We start from the raw sequence: 19,392 nt of genomic DNA on the forward strand, positions 1-19,392 counted from the left end.
AATACATAACTAAAAAAAAAAAAAAAATAGCCATACAATTCTGGCTTTTTCTTTTTTTGTGACCTATGTTTTACATACGTTGTGTTTAATAGGAACATAAAATTGTTTTAGCTCAGGTTTACTTTTTTTTAACATGTACGATTTTAAACGGATGTGTTTTATAATATTTAATTAAAAATGTTTTTTTTTAAATTAGTAAGTAGAGTAAATTTTACTTTTAATTAGTAAGGTAATATTTTTTTTTAAATTAGTGAGTAAGGCAAAAAAAACAAAAACCCATGTACATGCATATACATACCTAAGTGCTCTAGTCTAGTTTGAGATGCTCATGTCAAGAAAATGATGATTGTGCAACACGTTACATATCGCCATGCACCCCAGAATGAGAGCAATACTTCTAGGGCCATTATTCACAGTTAACTTTAAAGTGATGACCTGTAAAGGGTTTTAAAACATCACCTATGTGCAATTTTAGATACCAAAGTTTTTAACTGTTTTACAGTTGTGAAAGTTTAAGGCCTGACGTGTGCCATCTATTTACTCGACACATTCCCCCTTTACCAGAAACTTGTGTTTTATGTGCCCTAAAATTAATTTGAATACATTTTTTACAACAAATTTGGATTTGATAAACATTTGCAAAAATATTGTGTGCCATAAAAAAAAATTAAACTACCAGCATTTTATTTTCCATGATCTCTTTCAAAATCAACAGTGTCAAATGACATAAAGACACCAATTATAAAAGAACACTTTCTTATAGAATAGAAATCCAAATTATTATATGAGATAGACTTTCAAAACCATCATGGTCCTAGGATCATCAAGCACCTAAGTAGCACTGCATCCCTTGTATGACACAAGGAGGCAATGCTTCACAGACGCTCTAATGCTACTATAGATACAGTAATAACCAAACTATAAAACTCACAGAGACCTCCGCACCCCACCTTCTAGAGCAAGTGCCTATTAACACACTTCTACTGAGTAATGCCAAGTGGGGGGAAAGAGGCCCCGCTACTGTATGGTATCCTTAAGGCCTGAGAGGAAAAAGTGGGAAGGAAACATACAGATAAAGTAGAAACACAAAGAGCAGGGGAGAGAAAGACCGATCACGGATGGTCTCTGCTTTTAAAAGATAAACATGTACACAAAAGTCCCAGGCATTTGGCAGGAAAAGTGATAAATATGTCTGTCTGATTTCTTACCTCAGGGAAGAAAGGTGGATGATTTTGCTACAATTCTTTAGCATGTCAATTTCAGCATGCACTATTGAGCCCTGGTTTTTTATTTTTTTCAGCAAACCTTGTTATGATACCTAGTTCATTTTGTTTGTGCCAAAATCAATTTTTCAGGTTGTCCAACAATAAGAAAAAAACTTGAAAAATATTTGAGATTCTTATGGTTTTATAATGTGTTAAATACATTCTTATGGTTTTATAATGTGTTAAATAAGTTCATATATAAAATCTCCATGTTGTTCTTGCAAGGTCTATTCAAAACATAACACAACAAAAGACGGGGAAATGGAGTAGCCTTTTTTCTGTATAGAACACATATACCAATCTGCAGGGTTTCAAAAAATTGTTCAAAAAACGATCCCCAACACAAAGAAATCCCTTCTATGGAGATTGGTCCAAGTAAGCAGGTGAATCAAAATTAATAATGCAATATTTATTATTAGAAAAAACATGTATTAACTCCCATTACAAAACATTTAAAAACAATTAATTATTACAATTATTGTTTTTATATGTTTTGTAATGGGAGTTAATACATGTTTTTTCTAATAATAAATATTACTTATTAATTTTGATTCACCTGCTTACTTGGACCAATCTCCATAGAAGGGATTTCTTTGTGTTGGGGATCGTTTTTTGAACATCTATTCAAAACATCCTAATTTAAGACCATCTAGGTCCGTGGTTCTCAACTCATGGGTTGCGACCCAGAAGTGGGTGGTGAGCCCTTCTGCAGTGGGTCGTGGCGCCCTTCCTGCATGGAGCAGCCCATTTTCAGTATGGAGACATAGAGGGGGGATTTTTCAAAAAAAAATCCCCAACACAAAGAAATCCCTTCTATGGAGATTGGTCCAAGTAAGCAGGTGAATCAAAATTAATAATGCAATATTTATTATTAGAAAAAACATGTATTAACTCCCATTACAAAACATATAAAAACAATTAATTATTACAATTATTGTTTTTATATGTTTTGTAATGGGAGTTAATACATGTTTTTTCTAATAATAAATATTACTTATTAATTTTGATTCACCTGCTTACTTGGACCAATCTCCATAGAAGGGATTTCTTTGTGTTGGGGATCGTTTTTTGAACATCTATTCAAAACATCCTAATTTAAGACCATCTAGGTCCGTGGTTCTCAACTCATGGGTTGCGACCCAGAAGTGGGTGGTGAGCCCTTCTGCAGTGGGTCGTGGCGCCCTTCCTGCATGGAGCAGCCCATTTTCAGTATGGAGACATAGAGGGGGGATTTTCTGTCAGTCTAAGGGAACTCCATGTTGTGAAACTGTCCCCTATTTCCCCGCCCCCGCTGAAGTAATAGGGCTCGGGAAGAGAGGGGACTATTTTCTCACTTCCGGCCTGCGGAATGATATCAGGAGCCGCAGGTGCCGACAAGCAAGTTAAAGTCCCGGCCTCCAGTACTTAGTGCAGCAGATATCAAGCCACCCCAGCGCGGTGGATTGATATCAAATAGGCTTGGTAGTTCAGTCTGTCTGAAAGCTGAGAAAAGTAGGCAGGCAGGGTGATGTGTACAGTTTGCTGGATTAGCATTTGCAATTGTAATAAAACATTGTACACCACCACCCGCCATGGTTTTTGAGGTCCCCTGCTCTTCTGGGGGATCTGGAACCATGGCAATATGGATGGAGCTCTGTCACAGCACTGCAGACCCCACTGGAGCTCAGGCTAAGGATCCACCACAGTTCTCAATAAGATAGGGAGAATTGGTTGATCTTAAAAAAAGATAACACATTTAATTTTTTTGGGAGTGTGAGAATGTCTATGAGTGAGATTGTGTCTGTGGTTGTGTGTGTCTGTCAGTGTTTTTGAGGGTCTGTTCACACTAGTATATTGTGCCACAGTCCAGTTCGATTACTGCTTTGTACCACGCAAAAATCGCACCTACCGCAAATTCTGGTGTGGGAGTTGTGTTGCATTGCCATTCATTTGAATGGCACCCAAACGCACCTCTTGCCCACAGTTTGATCGCCCGCACCGGAACGTGCAGTACCGCAATGCTGTGCGTTCCAATGCCGTGCCACTTGGGTCGCGACTTAATGACCAAGGACAAATGTGGGCCCTGATGTTACACAGGTTGAGAACCACTGATCTAGGTGCTCCATTCTCACCTATTTTACCAGTTACCCACATAGGTGGTATTGTTATTATATTTCTTTCCTTGACTATGGTGAAATGGAGTACCGCCTAGTAAGGTGAAAAATAAGGGCACACCTCTTATGTTGTCTGAAGAAATAGACTAAGGATGGAATCATCAGACTGTATCCAAGATAACATATCACAGTATAATCCTCATAACATTTTACATAGACAGTATTTATTCTGTACACTTACAGATATAGCAGTATTGCGTGTAAAAACAACCCCATGTGAAACTGCACGGTACCCCCCTGCTTGTTGGGGGTGTTGTTGTCACTGAGGATTGTTTTGTAGTGTAAGTGTATGCTGGATTTCTTTGGTTTGGTAAGATGGATTCATATCTGCGCTTCGTAGTGGCTTTATCTATCACAGTGCTGATTATAGAGAAGAGGAAAAGGTGGAGGTGAAGATTCGGGGTCCATCTGGTGATTGCGAACCGACAACATGTCCAATTCTGGGCCCTGTATACCAATCTCAATGGGCATGAGGAGAAATGTTTCCAGTGCACACGCATGTCCCAGAAAAGGTGAGTTCACATGCTGTCCTTTTTTTGTTTTTGTTTTGGTGAGTCAGCTTGCATGTGCATCAGTGATTTCGATCTTGAGTAAGGCACATTCAAGCTGACAGTCAGGGCAATTGAAACTGGAACAGTTGTCCATAGCAACCACTCAGCTTCTTTTTTTTTTTTAGGAAGAGCCTACAAAATGTATAATGCCACATTTCTGTAACACGGCCTGGAGATAGCCTCAGTGTACTCTATCGAAAGCCTGTCCTGCGTCCAAAGAGAGGAGCAGAGAAGGCAATTTGGATAGTTCAGCACATTGAATCAGATTAATGGGTCTCCTGGTGCCATCTGGTGCTTGTCTCCCATGCACAAACCTTACTTGGTCCGGATGAGCCAGGCAGGGGATAATATGTAGCAGCCTGTTAGAAATCAATTTGGCATACATTTTAAGGTCTGTGTTGAGTAGCGAGATTGGTCTGTAGTTAGCAGGATCGTCAGAGGGTTTGCTCGGTTTAGGGATAGTAACTATAAGGGATTCTTTGGGGAAATTACCAAAGGCAGCAGCTTCATTAGCAAATTTGGTTGTGTGGGGCTAGGATTGTGGAGAATGCTTTATAATATTCAGAGCCAAAACCATCAGGTCCCGGTGTCCTTGTGCAAGGGTAACCGTGATATAATTTTAGAAAACTCCAAAGCGGAGAAGGGCTCAGTCAAAGAGTCTGCGAAGTGAGGGGAGACGTATTGAGTCTAAGAATTTGTTAATATCCACTGAAGTGGGTTTAGGGACAGTGGGGGAGTCATGTAAGTTATAAAGGGATGAGTAGAATTTGCTAAAGCAGTTAGCCATATCCAATGGGTTGGAAAGACGATTCCCTGGTTCAGTGGTTCTCAACCTTTCTAAGGCCGGGACCCCCTTGGTAACATTTGCCAAGTTGTGGTGACCCCAACGGTAAAATTTAGGGATGATGCGGCTGCTGCAGCGACATCTGGCGGTGTGGCGGGAGAACTGACACTGCTGCGCTAGGAGAGAGCTGAGGAGAACTCTGACCTAGCACAGCAGAAATCACACAGCAACCCACAGGTTGAGAACCACTGCTTAAAGGAGACAATGTATCCCAGAGGAGTACAACAAATTGCAGCAATAGTCCATTATACTATAATGGACTATTGCTGGGATTTGTAGTCCTCTGTAGCTGGTGTTATTCTGCGTTGCGGTGTATAATGTACTATTGCTGGGAGTTGTAGTCCTCTACAGCTGCTGGTGTTCTGCAGTGTGCTGTATAATGATTATACGGCGTAATGCAGAATAACGCCAGCTACAGAGGAATACAGCAAATCGCAGCAATAGTACATTATACTATAATGTACTATTGCTGCAATTTGTAGTCCTCTGTAGCTGATGTTCTCCATTGCGCCGTATAATTTATTATTACTGGGATTTGTAGTCCTATATAGCTGCTGGTATTCTGCAGCGTGCTGTATAATGATTATACGGCGCAATGCAGAATAACACCAGCTACAGAGGACTACAAATCTCAGCAATAGTACATTATAGCATAATGTACTATTGCTGGGATTTGTAGTCCTCTGTAGCTGCTGGTATTCTGCATTGCGCTGTAGAATGTATTATTGCTGGAATTTGTAGTCCTCTGTAGCTGCTGGTATTCTGCAGTGTGCTGTATAATGATTATACGGCGTAATGCAGAATAACGCCAGCTACAGAGGAATACAGCAAATCGCAGCAATAGTACATTATACTATAATGTACTATTGCTGGAATTTGTAGTCCTCCTGTAGCTGATGTTCTCCATTGCGCCGTATAATGTATTATTGCTGGGATTTGTAGTCCTATATAGCTGCTGGTATTCTGCAGTGTGCTGTATAATGATTATACGGCGTAATGCAGAATAACGCCAGCTACAGAGGAATACAGCAAATCGCAGCAATAGTACATTATACTATAATGTACTATTGCTGGAATTTGTAGTCCTCCTGTAGCTGATGTTCTCCATTGCGCCGTATAATGTATTATTGCTGGGATTTGTAGTCCTATATAGCTGCTGGTATTCTGCAGTGTGCTGTATAATGATTATACGGCGTAATGCAGAATAACGCCAGCTACAGAGGAATACAGCAAATCGCAGCAATAGTACATTATACTATAATGTACTATTGCTGGAATTTGTAGTCCTCCTGTAGCTGATGTTCTCCATTGCGCCGTATAATGTATTATTGCTGGGATTTGTAGTCCTATATAGCTGCTGGTATTCTGCAGTGTGCTGTATAATGATTATACGGCGTAATGCAGAATAACGCCAGCTACAGAGGAATACAGCAAATCGCAGCAATAGTACATTATACTATAATGTACTATTGCTGGAATTTGTAGTCCTCCTGTAGCTGATGTTCTCCATTGCGCCGTATAATGTATTATTGCTGGGATTTGTAGTCCTATATAGCTGCTGGTATTCTGCAGTGTGCTGTATAATGATTATACGGCGTAATGCAGAATAACGCCAGCTACAGAGGAATACAGCAAATCGCAGCAATAGTACATTATACTATAATGTACTATTGCTGGAATTTGTAGTCCTCCTGTAGCTGATGTTCTCCATTGCGCCGTATAATGTATTATTGCTGGGATTTGTAGTCCTATATAGCTGCTGGTATTCTGCAGTGTGCTGTATAATGATTATACGGCGTAATGCAGAATAACGCCAGCTACAGAGGAATACAGCAAATCGCAGCAATAGTACATTATACTATAATGTACTATTGCTGGAATTTGTAGTCCTCCTGTAGCTGATGTTCTCCATTGCGCCGTATAATGTATTATTGCTGGGATTTGTAGTCCTATATAGCTGCTGGTATTCTGCAGTGTGCTGTATAATGATTATACGGCGTAATGCAGAATAACGCCAGCTACAGAGGAATACAGCAAATCGCAGCAATAGTACATTATACTATAATGTACTATTGCTGGAATTTGTAGTCCTCCTGTAGCTGATGTTCTCCATTGCGCCGTATAATGTATTATTGCTGGGATTTGTAGTCCTATATAGCTGCTGGTATTCTGCAGTGTGCTGTATAATGATTATACGGCGTAATGCAGAATAACGCCAGCTACAGAGGAATACAGCAAATCGCAGCAATAGTACATTATACTATAATGTACTATTGCTGGAATTTGTAGTCCTCCTGTAGCTGATGTTCTCCATTGCGCCGTATAATGTATTATTGCTGGGATTTGTAGTCCTATATAGCTGCTGGTATTCTGCAGTGTGCTGTATAATGATTATACGGCGTAATGCAGAATAACGCCAGCTACAGAGGAATACAGCAAATCGCAGCAATAGTACATTATACTATAATGTACTATTGCTGGAATTTGTAGTCCTCCTGTAGCTGATGTTCTCCATTGCGCCGTATAATGTATTATTGCTGGGATTTGTAGTCCTATATAGCTGCTGGTATTCTGCAGTGTGCTGTATAATGATTATACGGCGTAATGCAGAATAACGCCAGCTACAGAGGAATACAGCAAATCGCAGCAATAGTACATTATACTATAATGTACTATTGCTGGAATTTGTAGTCCTCCTGTAGCTGATGTTCTCCATTGCGCCGTATAATGTATTATTGCTGGGATTTGTAGTCCTATATAGCTGCTGGTATTCTGCAGTGTGCTGTATAATGATTATACGGCGTAATGCAGAATAACGCCAGCTACAGAGGAATACAGCAAATCGCAGCAATAGTACATTATACTATAATGTACTATTGCTGGAATTTGTAGTCCTCCTGTAGCTGATGTTCTCCATTGCGCCGTATAATGTATTATTGCTGGGATTTGTAGTCCTATATAGCTGCTGGTATTCTGCAGTGTGCTGTATAATGATTATACGGCGTAATGCAGAATAACGCCAGCTACAGAGGAATACAGCAAATCGCAGCAATAGTACATTATACTATAATGTACTATTGCTGGAATTTGTAGTCCTCCTGTAGCTGATGTTCTCCATTGCGCCGTATAATGTATTATTGCTGGGATTTGTAGTCCTATATAGCTGCTGGTATTCTGCAGTGTGCTGTATAATGATTATACGGCGTAATGCAGAATAACGCCAGCTACAGAGGAATACAGCAAATCGCAGCAATAGTACATTATACTATAATGTACTATTGCTGGAATTTGTAGTCCTCCTGTAGCTGATGTTCTCCATTGCGCCGTATAATGTATTATTGCTGGGATTTGTAGTCCTATATAGCTGCTGGTATTCTGCAGTGTGCTGTATAATGATTATACGGCGTAATGCAGAATAACGCCAGCTACAGAGGAATACAGCAAATCGCAGCAATAGTACATTATACTATAATGTACTATTGCTGGAATTTGTAGTCCTCCTGTAGCTGATGTTCTCCATTGCGCCGTATAATGTATTATTGCTGGGATTTGTAGTCCTATATAGCTGCTGGTATTCTGCAGTGTGCTGTATAATGATTATACGGCGTAATGCAGAATAACGCCAGCTACAGAGGAATACAGCAAATCGCAGCAATAGTACATTATACTATAATGTACTATTGCTGGGATTTGTAGTCCTCTGTAGCTGCTGGTATTCTGCATTGCGCTGTATAATGATTATACAGCGCAATGCAGAATACCACCAGCTATATAGGAATACAACAAATGCCAGCAATAGCACATTATACATACCGTGTATAATGTATTGCTGGGATTTCTAGTCCTCTATAGATGATGGTACAGCACAATGTATCAGCAGCTAGAAAGGACTACAAATCCCACTACCCCAGCAATACATTAATGCAGCACCATGTGGGGGGGAGGGAGTGCAGGCTTACCTAAGCAGATATGTAAGCCGTCAGAATAAAAAAAAATAACACCATAGTAATGCATAGCTAGATTCCTATTGGCTATTTCACTTTGCAATAGCAAACTAGCTATTGCACCTGTCCTCTGCTGCTGTCAATCATTAGAACTGGACCTGATGGAGAATTTCAGGTCCCCCTCTGCAGCAGCAGAGGGCGGGCACAGTAGCTAGTTTGCTATTGGCTATTGCAAAGTGAAATAGCCAATAGCAATCTAGCTATGTGTTCCTATGGGTTTATTTTTTGATGACGTCCTGCGGCCCGATGTATTAAAAAAACAGCAGAGAACGGTTTGCTCTGCTCGATCGAGCAGAGCAAACCTTTCCGGGAGAAAGTTTGCTTTTTTCTTCTGATTTACGCCCGCCTGTGGCTCTAATTTCAGGAATTTTTTTTAAAAAACAGCGGAGAAAGGGTCACTCTGCTCGACCGAGCAGAGCAAACCTTTCTAGGGGAGGCCGCTACGTGACCCCCGGGCAAATAGTCATTAGACCCCCGACGGGGTCGCGACCCACACGGTGAGAACCGCTGTTATGGAAATTCACTTGGTTCAACGCACAAATCCATGTCGCATTAAGCTGCGCCAAACGCAAAGAATTTCCCCCGTTGTACTACGCTCTTTTATGCAAGGACTGGAAGTATCCCCCTCCTATAGAGTCATGTAGAGTCAGGATACAGATGTTGCTTGTTCGTTAATCCCATGCTAAGAGACCTGAGCGCAGGTATGTTTATTGTTTATACCTGCCCAACAGGAAGTGATGTCAGACAGGAAGGGGTGTCTCAAACAGCGAGACAGGAAGTGATGGAAAACCAACAGATGATTTCAACAACCAGCAAACCAGGAAGTGGGACAGACAGGAAGTGAACAGGAGTCAGCTAACAAATCACATGTAGTAACAATCAATGACCACCGGAGTGACTTTATCCCGCGTTGCTCAGTGAGCAATGCCACATAATGTTACTAGGATTCTCATGCGCACTCATTCACAGGGACAACGTTATATCATCTCAAGCGTGTTGATCAGGCACCCCAGAGGGAACAAACGCACGTTCCTTTCATATACTGCGTTCAAGACAAATGTATCCACGCAAGCCAATAAATCCATGCATTGCACGGGGGGCCCCAGCCGGCGTCCATACATTCGCCAAGAAGACACTGCTCCGCTGCGCATAAGAAATCTCCTCCAATGGATTAATCCCCCAGTGTCTATTTAAACCGAGACACTGAGAGACTAACGACAAAACATTACAATACACTAAAAACACATCCTAATAAAATTTCCACAACACCGCTGCCCTAGATAATCTGTTAAATAGGGTATTGGATTCTTGTCTGTGTTGTCTAGCAATATAGGTTTCTGCCTTTATTGCCTTGGCTATAGTGAGTCAGTTAAATTTTTTGATCATTAAATCAATCGTTGCTACCATGTGAGGAGGAGACTAAGATTGAGTCTAAGCTGATGTAAGCCTCGCACTGTTGAAGGGGATTTTTTATTTGTGCCCTCTAGGGTACGAATCTGTGAGAGAATGGAAGTCAATTCAGTATTCTGTTTTCTTTTCTCACGGGCCCTTAATTTGATGGAAATTTCTTTGATAAAGGCTGTATGTGCGTTCCAAACTGTAGTTTGGCTAGGAACAGAGTCAGTATTAGCATCAATAAAATATATCAACTCAGACTGGATGTAGTCCTTATGTTGCTGTTTGGACAGTAAAGTACTTTTCAGCCGCCATGTATTGGAGATACGGGGTTTAGATTCGGAGAACAGGCATATGGAGACAGGAGCATGATCAGACCAGCTTATCAGACCAATCTCCGCTTTAGAGATATGCTGAAGAGTATGTTTATCCAGGAAAACATTCAGTCTAGAGTATGAGTTCTTGGAGTGGGAGTAGAAGATATAGTCCTTCTCTGTGTCATGCAAACATCTCTAGGCATCATATAGATCATAGGAGGTAAGGATAGAGGGTAGAGTGTGATCCTGGTGCCTCAATTTATTTGAGGTGTCTAACACCAGATCGACAATGGCATTGTAGTCTTCACAAACCACTAAGTGTGACTGGCGTACAGGGGAAATGTCCCTCAACAGGGAAGTAAAAAAATTCTTATGACCAGTATTCGGGGCATATAAATTGACCACTGTCAGCAGGCGGTTATCAATCGTTGCTACCAGAATAGTTAACCTACCAATTCGGATCTATAATCAAATCATGTTGCTGGAATGCAACCAAGTGTTTTATCGCTATCATCACAACCTTTCTCTTTTTCTCAGCATTGGCAAAAAAATAGTATCAAGGTATGTAGGTCAAATTTAGATTGGAGCTGCTGAAAAGAGCAAAGTGCACCATTGACATACAGTGTCTGAATCCCTGCCTGCCTCCAATGAATAAATCGGTGTAACTTATGCACTTCAGGTAGTTTACGGTTGTTCCAGAGTGTGGCAATGGTGGTATACTCTGAGAGACCAAGCAAGCACCTAACGGACACCCAGACCTTGGGAAGCATTTTTGGTGTAGGAAAATTAGAGTGGGATAATAATGTGGTTTCCAGTAACGTTAACGGGGCCTGATTTCCAAAGATATGAGAAAATATTTGAGCATTGACAGGGAGATCATCTATGTGAGACCAACCCATTAGATGCTGAAGTTGCAAAGCTAGGTAATTTAGCCATGGACTTGGGAGAGACACTTTTTCCTGTTCCTTGGGATGTTGTAGGGATTCTAACCTAAGGCAGGGGGGCCTACCCTTCCAAATAAGATCTCTAAATAAGAAATTAATCTGCCTAATATTTTTTTATGGGATCCAGTACGGGGAGTTATGAAGAAGATATTGAATTTGAGGCATCCAAATGACCTTAATGAGATTGGTCCTACCAACAACAGAAAGGGGGCGTTTATTCCAGATTTTGCATTGTGAAGTAAGTCTACCAAATAAAGGGACACTATTATCATCAACATAGCCATTGGGGTTTGCAGTTACATGAATGCCCAAATACGTAAAATGTGACACTATTGGCAAGTGTGAAGCGTTAGGTGGTAACGGGGGCCTGCAAAGGATCGAGAGGGAACAGGGAAGATTTGGACCGATTGACATAACGGCCTGAAAAACGCCAAAACGTAGAGAGCAGGGACATGACTGCAGTAAGAGAGGCCTGGGTGTCCGCCAGGAACAATAGCGTGTCATCAGCGTACAGGGCAATTTTATCCTCAAGATCTCCCCTGGTGAATCCCCAAACAGCCAAAGAGGAACGTACCGAGGAGGCCAGAGGTTCAATTGCCAAGTCAAAAAGCAGGGGCGAAAGAGGACACCCCTGCCTAGTGCCTCGCTGCATTGGGCAGGATATGTTATTCATCTGTATTTGAGGCGAAGGAGCTTTGTATAGCAATTGTACCCAAGAAATAAATCGGGGACCAATACCAAATGTAGACAGGGCAGCCCATAGATACGACCATTCAACGCTGTTGAACTCTTTGGCAATGTAAAGCGCTAAGAGAGCTCTGTTACCCGTACAGTCAACAGGGGCTGCATGTTAAGATACACCCTACAAATGTTAATTGCATTAGATTTGTGAGGCATAAAGCCTGACTGGTCAGAATGAATGAGAGAGGAGATAACTTTGGACAGCCTGATAGCTAATACCTTAGCAAAAAATTTTACATCAACTCCATGGGGTCTTTCAAGGAGGAAACAAAGCCAAGCTCCCTCTGGCAACGGGTAAGTTGAGCTAAAAGTCTACCAGTAGATTCACCCTCCTCCCAATGCATCTGACACATAAAGAACAATTTGTTTTTGGCTTTCTGAAGAAGCAATTCCGCAAGATGGGTTTGTTTTGCTTCCAGGTCAGATAGATTGGCAGGAGTTGGAGAAACCACATAGCTAGCCTCAGAGGTAGACACTCCAGATTGTGCTTCCAATTCTACTTGCCTATGGTGAGACTTCACAGTACTTATCCATTTTATAAGAAGACCTCTGATATACACTTTAAAACAATCCCACACACAGCTCCGTGGGGCAGTACATTCATTTAAAGCCAAAAAGAAAGATAACTCCTCTTCCAGTGATGCACCATTGGGGATTAATGTCAGCCAGTATGGGTTCAATTTTCATGGCAAAGATGGGGAACGCAAATCAGCCTTGAATGATGTAAGAATGGGAGCATGATCCAAAAGGGATCTGGGTAAAATATCCACTGTAAAAAGCAAGGGAAGGTAATCTGACAAACAAAGGACATAATCAATACGTGAAAGAGTTGTGTGTTGTCGAAAAAAAAACATGTGAACTGGGTATGAGTGGGATGGAGAAGACACCACGTGTCTAACATTCCTATTTTGGAGCACAATTTATGAAATCCTGAGTATTTAGGAGGGGGCATATTGATGGAACAGGGGAATTTATCCTGTGACATAATATTGTTAGTCACCCACCACTAGAATGGGCAAGGGACTTTTATCTTTAATAATAAACACCAGATCCCTTGGTGCATCACTGGAGTATGGAGGAGGTATATAAATATTGGCCAAAACATATTCAGAGCCATATAGTGTACAATGAAGAAAGACATATCTACCATATGGGTAAATTTTTAATGTGAATAAAACCCCATTGCATATCAAGATCAACACCCCTCTGGCATGAGAAGAGTAATATGAATGAAATGCAGACTGGAAGCATTTGCTCTGCAGGAGACCCACCGACTCCAAAGTGGCATGAGTCTCCTGAAGGCATACTATAGATGGTCCATGCGATAAGACAGAGGCAAAACAGCCTCTCTCTTAGTCTAATTGCCCAGGCCACGCACACTCCGGGAAAAAACGACATCTGGAAGACATATCTCATGACCAAAAATAGCAGCAGTAACAAAAAAAAAAAAAACAAACGGACAAAAACATTGCACAATTTGTCCCTAAAAACTAAGGTCCAGCATAGTGTCATAGTGTCAGAAAACAGAAAGAATCCAAACGAACTAAACATTCTCCACTCAGGAGAAATAACAGGGGCTGGAGACATAGGAGTCCACAGTTGTAACGAGTGGAAAAATAAAAAGTAGATGAACACGTAAGCTCCGGTATACACATGCAGGAGAGGAGCATCCTCCATTGCTCAAGACAATCTCACTAGACAAATGGATCCAGGAAGACAAGGAGCCACCAGATAAGAGGTAATCACAGCAACACTTCAGGTGCCATTTTGTGTGGAAGATTTCCTGGTCGAGCCAGGCAGAGAGAGCATGCGGAGAATCAAAGAAAATAGTGTCATCTTCAGCAATAACTCTGAGTTTGGCAGGGTAAAGCACGGAATATTGAAGCTTCAATTGGTATAGGTGTTGCTTTACATCTTGAAACTTGGCCCTCCGCTTCTGGACCTCTTGGGAAAAATTAGGGGAAAAGTATGACCCTGGAGCCAGCTCTGCTTAGAATAGTCTCTTTATCCCTGTAATTCAGTATGCGAATCGGCATAGGGGGTAATGGGCAAGTTGGCACCCTATGAGCACGTTCCACCAGAAACATGGGGGAAAGGTATTATTTTCCAATGTTTTCCAACGGCCATTTATCTGTAAATGCAGTGGGATCAGAGCCTTCCGTACGTTCCTGGATACCAACCGCTCAAATATTGTTGCGGTGGAACCTATTCTCAATATCTTCTGTTTTGAGGAGACTGTCATCGGAATGTTGTATAGCCATTTTAAGATCAGATTGAGTGGGGGCAGTAAGATCCTCCAGGTCCCCAAGGCGATTTTCCAATACCTTGGTCTTCTCCCGGACCTTTTGTAAATCATGGTGGAGGAACGAAATGTTGGCCTGCATGCCATTCACCTGATTTGACTCTCAGGGTATTCCGCCACATCGGATGTATTGGAGCCGGTGACCGAACGACAGGACATCAGCTTGGGACAGCCATCATCGTCTCTACCTTGATCATCCGGGTCTGTCCTTTTGGAATATCCCTGGCAAATTGCTCTAGCTTTGTGGCTACATCCTTAGAATGGTCCTTCCGAAACTTGCAAGGCATTTGGAATCGGTTCCACCACCATCTTGGGAGCTTGAGCGCCCTGCAAGGGCCAAGGCCCCCGTCCTAGTCATCCTGACCCGCAGAAGCTTGGAAGGCAGACAAGAAAGATGTTCAAGTGTAGAGGCGAGTATGGGGAGCAGATGGAGAGATCAGTAACAGGTAATTTTGAAGGATGTGCAGGATATTCACATGAAATGCCAGAGCTCCCGTAAGTGCGTCTGTTCACATGTACCACCAAGCCACGCCCCAAGAACATTGGCTTTTCCTTAATATGGAAAAAGTGGATTCTGAAGATAACATCTCTGGGCGCCGAAGCTGGAAGATTTTAAGGTTTGAATAACCTGTGTGCTCTGTCAACGGTCAGATCTGAGGGCAGATGGTCAGGAAACCAAGTGGCGATCAGACGCTGAAGGAACAGAGGCAGGTCAGAAGCAGTGACCGATTCAGTCAAAATGTAATATTGTTGCGCCTAGATCTGTCCTCAAAATCTTTGACCTTGTCTTAAAGCTGAAAGAGGCGCTGTTTGTCTGAATATGCCTCTACAAGGTTGTTAATATGATTCGATACGATCCGTGCGTTCACCCAGGTCAGACACCTGGGATTGTAGGGAATGTTTTGAGGTCTTAAAATCATGTTGGAGTTCTGTATGCAGGGAAAGAAGCATCAGTTTTATGGAGGCTTCAGATGCTGGATTAGAGGATGAAGGGAGGACTTCCAAAGAAGGCACTGATTCACGGGGGACCCTGTGGCATAGAAGAAGTAGCAACAGATTGCTTTTTACTTACAGGTCCTTTTGGATTGCGGCGAGTTCAGTAGGGATGTGGCAGGACGTTTGGACATCTCCTTCATCGGTGTCAGCGTGTCGGCAGCATTCTGCTCCATGTCAGAGTCAGAGCTACCGGCGTAGCGAATGTCTGAGGATCCCCTTGCACGTGTTGCTGAGGCGCCATGCTGTTTGTCTGAGGAGGGCACCATCAGATAGTCTGTGAGCCTCCTGGGAACTTTAGACTTGTTTTTCCTCTTGGACATGGTTCTCGAGAATGTCTGCACCCGGTCTGGCATGTAGAGAAATCCAACTGACTCCTGTGGAAGCGGTGGGTAGTTGTAAGGCAGGATCCCATACCACTGCTCCGGATTATGTGGCCATACCAGTCCGCGGCCAGACCATGCCTCTTAGTGGCAGTGGGATGAACATTAGCAAGGATGGGGTTGTGGAGGGTATGTGGGCATGGGTAGTTTGGGTGGTAGCTGAAAAGGAGGTGTTGGCATATTTTACTGGAGTTTGGAGAGGGGTTGTGTCTGAGGGTGTAGGATGGAATTAAGATCCACCCTCCGAAATGAACAAGGTGATGATGCTGATGGATGAATTCCCCTTAATTCCAACTGTCGTTTTTCTTGTACTTTCTTCAGACTCTCCTCCAGCCTCATGAGGAAATCTACCTCAGAAGACAGCTTTGTATTCGACTGGCCCATGGTCTCAAGAACAGGGACCAGTAGGTCAGTGTCGATGGCCTGGCCACCTCTTCTTCCGCTGCCGAGAGACCTCTGGCGAACAGGGCCCAGAGCAGGTTTCTGTGGTTCTGGTGGTGGTTAAGTTTGAGTTCTGTTTTCCACAGGGTGGTGCAGTGTTGGAGGTGGATGGGCGGGCCTCCATCTCTTAGGGGAGGGGGAAAAATCTCCTCCTCCGGATCGTCTCGCTGCGCTGGAACTACTTTTGGTTCTGTAAATAAGAAAAACAAAGATTTTAAATCATGTGTTATTCACACTTGAAAACAGAATTGACCTGCAAATTGCAAAGGCAAGAACCAGCGATTTCATGCGGCTGCAATGACAGCTGTGTGCACATAGCTCACTCCAATCATCCTGTGCAAATGCCTTATTACATCCCTTTTTTTTTTTTTTTACATTTGAGTTTGTTTGCCTTTCTGCATACATCAATTTTCTACGAATTAGGGACACATGGGGCCTGATTTACCAACACAAACAAGCGCACATCCAGAATTTGTGTTCTAAGGGCTAGTTCACACCAAGCGTGTTCCAGGAGCAGAGCAGTTACAGACCGGATCAAAACAGCGTCCAATGGTATTTTGGGCTCTAGTTCACACCGGAGCATTCAGTTCCAGATCATGTAAAAAAAACTGCAGCAAGCCCCATTTTTCCTGCTCTGGGGCGTATGCAAACGCAACAAAAACGCATTAAAAAGTCCATTCTAGGCCAATTTTTTTTGCTTACAAAAACGGCCTGGGACGCATCAAAAACGCGGCACAACCCACTGCATGTGCAGAAACTCATGCAGATCTGGTCTGCATTTGGTGTGAACAAGCCCTTATACGCACATAAAAATATGGTTGTAGCCAAACATATAAATCCAACCAATTTACATAACTATGTGTTGTGCAATTTGCACATGAAACAATATGGCAAGAGGACAGTTGCGTGAGAAATCTAAACACCTGTGGGGAAGTTATACAAATGATAGGAACACATTGGTATTATAACAATCTAACAAAAAATTTGTCAAAGAAATACCACAGGTCTAGGAAAAGTACAATTTATAAATATCTACCTTGTGGAGCGTTGAAGGGTGGGAACCAAGACTAGTGTGTGCCATGTTTCAGACAACATCGACCTCCAAAAACACGATTACAGTGTTAGCACATTTTTATGGTAAATGCACACATATACGCACATACACAGCATGCACCCAATAAGTGTATTACAGCGAGAGAGAGAGAGAGATACAGTATCTCACAGAAGTGAGTACACCCCTCACATTTTTGTAAATATTTTATTCTATCATTTCATGTGACAACACTGAAGAAATTACACTTTGCTACAATGTAAAGTAGTGAGTGTACAGCTTGTATATCAGTGTATATTTGCTGTCCCCTCAAAATAACAACACACAGCCATTATTGTCTAAACCGCTGGCAACAAAAGTGAGTACACCCCTAAGTGAAATTGTCCAAATTGGGCCCAAAGTGTCAATATTTTGTGTGGCCACCAGCACTGGGCGTAGAGTTCACCAGAGCTTCACAGGTTTCCACCCGAGTCCTCTTCCACTCCTCCATGATGACATCATGGAGCTGGTGGATGTTGGAGACCTTGCGCTCCTACACCTTCCGTTTGAGGATGCCCCACAGATGCTCAATAGGGTTTAGGTCTGGAGATATGCTTGGCCAGTCCATCACCTTTACCCTCAGCTTCTTTAGGAAGGCAGTGGTCGTCTTGGAGGTGTGTTTGGGCTCGTTATCATGTTGGAATACTGCCCTGCGGCCCAGTCTCCGAAGGGAGAGGATCATGCTTTGCTTCAGTATGTCACAGTACATGTTGGCATTCATGGTTCCCTCAATTAAATGTAGCTCCCCAGTGCCGGCAGCACTAATGCAGCCCCAGACCATGACACTCCCACCACCATGCTTGACTGTAGGCAAGACACACTTGTCTTTGTAATCCTCACCTGGTTGCCGCCACACACGCTTGACACCATCTGAACCAAATAAGTTTATCTTTGTCTCATCAGACCACATGACAAGGTTCCAGTAATCCATGTCCTTAGTATGCTTGTCTTCAGCAAACTGTTTGTGGGCTTTCTTGTGCATCATTTTTAGAAGAGGCTTCCTTCTGGGACGACAGCCATGCAGACCAATTTGATGCAGTGTGCTGCGGCGTATGGTCTGAGCACTGACAGGCTGACCCCCCACCCCTTCAACCTCTGCAGCAATGCTGGCAGCACTCATACGTCTATTTCCCAAAAACAACCTCTGGATATGACGCTGAGCACGTGCACTCAACTTCTTTGGTCAACCATGGTGAGGCCTGTTCTGAGTGTAACCTGTCCTGTTAAACCGCTGTATGGTCTTGGCCACCGTGCTGCAGCTCAGTTTCAGGGTCTTGGCAATCTTCTTATAACCTAGGCCATCTTTATGTAGAGCAACAATTCTTTTTTTCTGATCCTCAGATAGTTCTTTGACATGAGGTGCCTTGTTGAACTTCCATTGACCAGTATAAGAGAGTGAGAGCAATAACACCAAATTTAACACACCTGCTCCCCATTCACTGGCTAATTGGACCCAATTTGGACATTTTCACTTAGCGGTATACTCACTTTTGTTGCCAGCGGTTTAGACATTAATGGCTGTGTGTTGAGTTAAAAGTATTTTTACCCTCACCTTGTCTGTTTCTTCTGGCTCACCAAACAGTTTCAGTCTCACCCAGAGTTTGGCGTGCAGGATATGGTCTCTTCTAGTCCTTTCATATTTGGATGTTTCCTCCATCATGGCGGCGTCTTCAAGACACTTGCTTGATCTCCTGGTCTTATGACTGTGGAGAAATTGTGACTCAGTTGCATCATCAGAAACTATGGCTGCATGTAACATAGTAACATAGTAGGTGAGGTTGAATTAAGACCATGGTCCATCCAATTAAACCAGTGTGTGTGTGTCTGTATTTTTGTGTATTTAACACTTCCTGTATCCTTGTATATTTAGTGATTTGAAGAAACTCATCTAGAACTTATCTATGCTATCAGCAGATACCACTGCCTGTGGAAGGGAATAGGGAATTCCAAATTTTTACTACTTGCAAAG

The 19,392-nt window shown here is 42.5% G+C and overlaps 1 long non-coding RNA gene across 1 annotated transcript in view; it reads left to right on the forward strand.

Moving 5' to 3' along the window:
* LOC108798506 overlaps positions 1-19,392 on the forward strand; it is a 62,201-nt gene that overhangs the window by 425 nt on the left and 42,384 nt on the right. The window lies entirely within an intron of this gene.

This window comes from Nanorana parkeri, unplaced genomic scaffold (assembly GCF_000935625.1).
Source record: "Nanorana parkeri isolate BGI_ZX_2015 unplaced genomic scaffold, ASM93562v1 scaffold1491, whole genome shotgun sequence".
NCBI classification, from domain to species: domain Eukaryota; kingdom Metazoa; phylum Chordata; class Amphibia; order Anura; family Dicroglossidae; genus Nanorana; species Nanorana parkeri.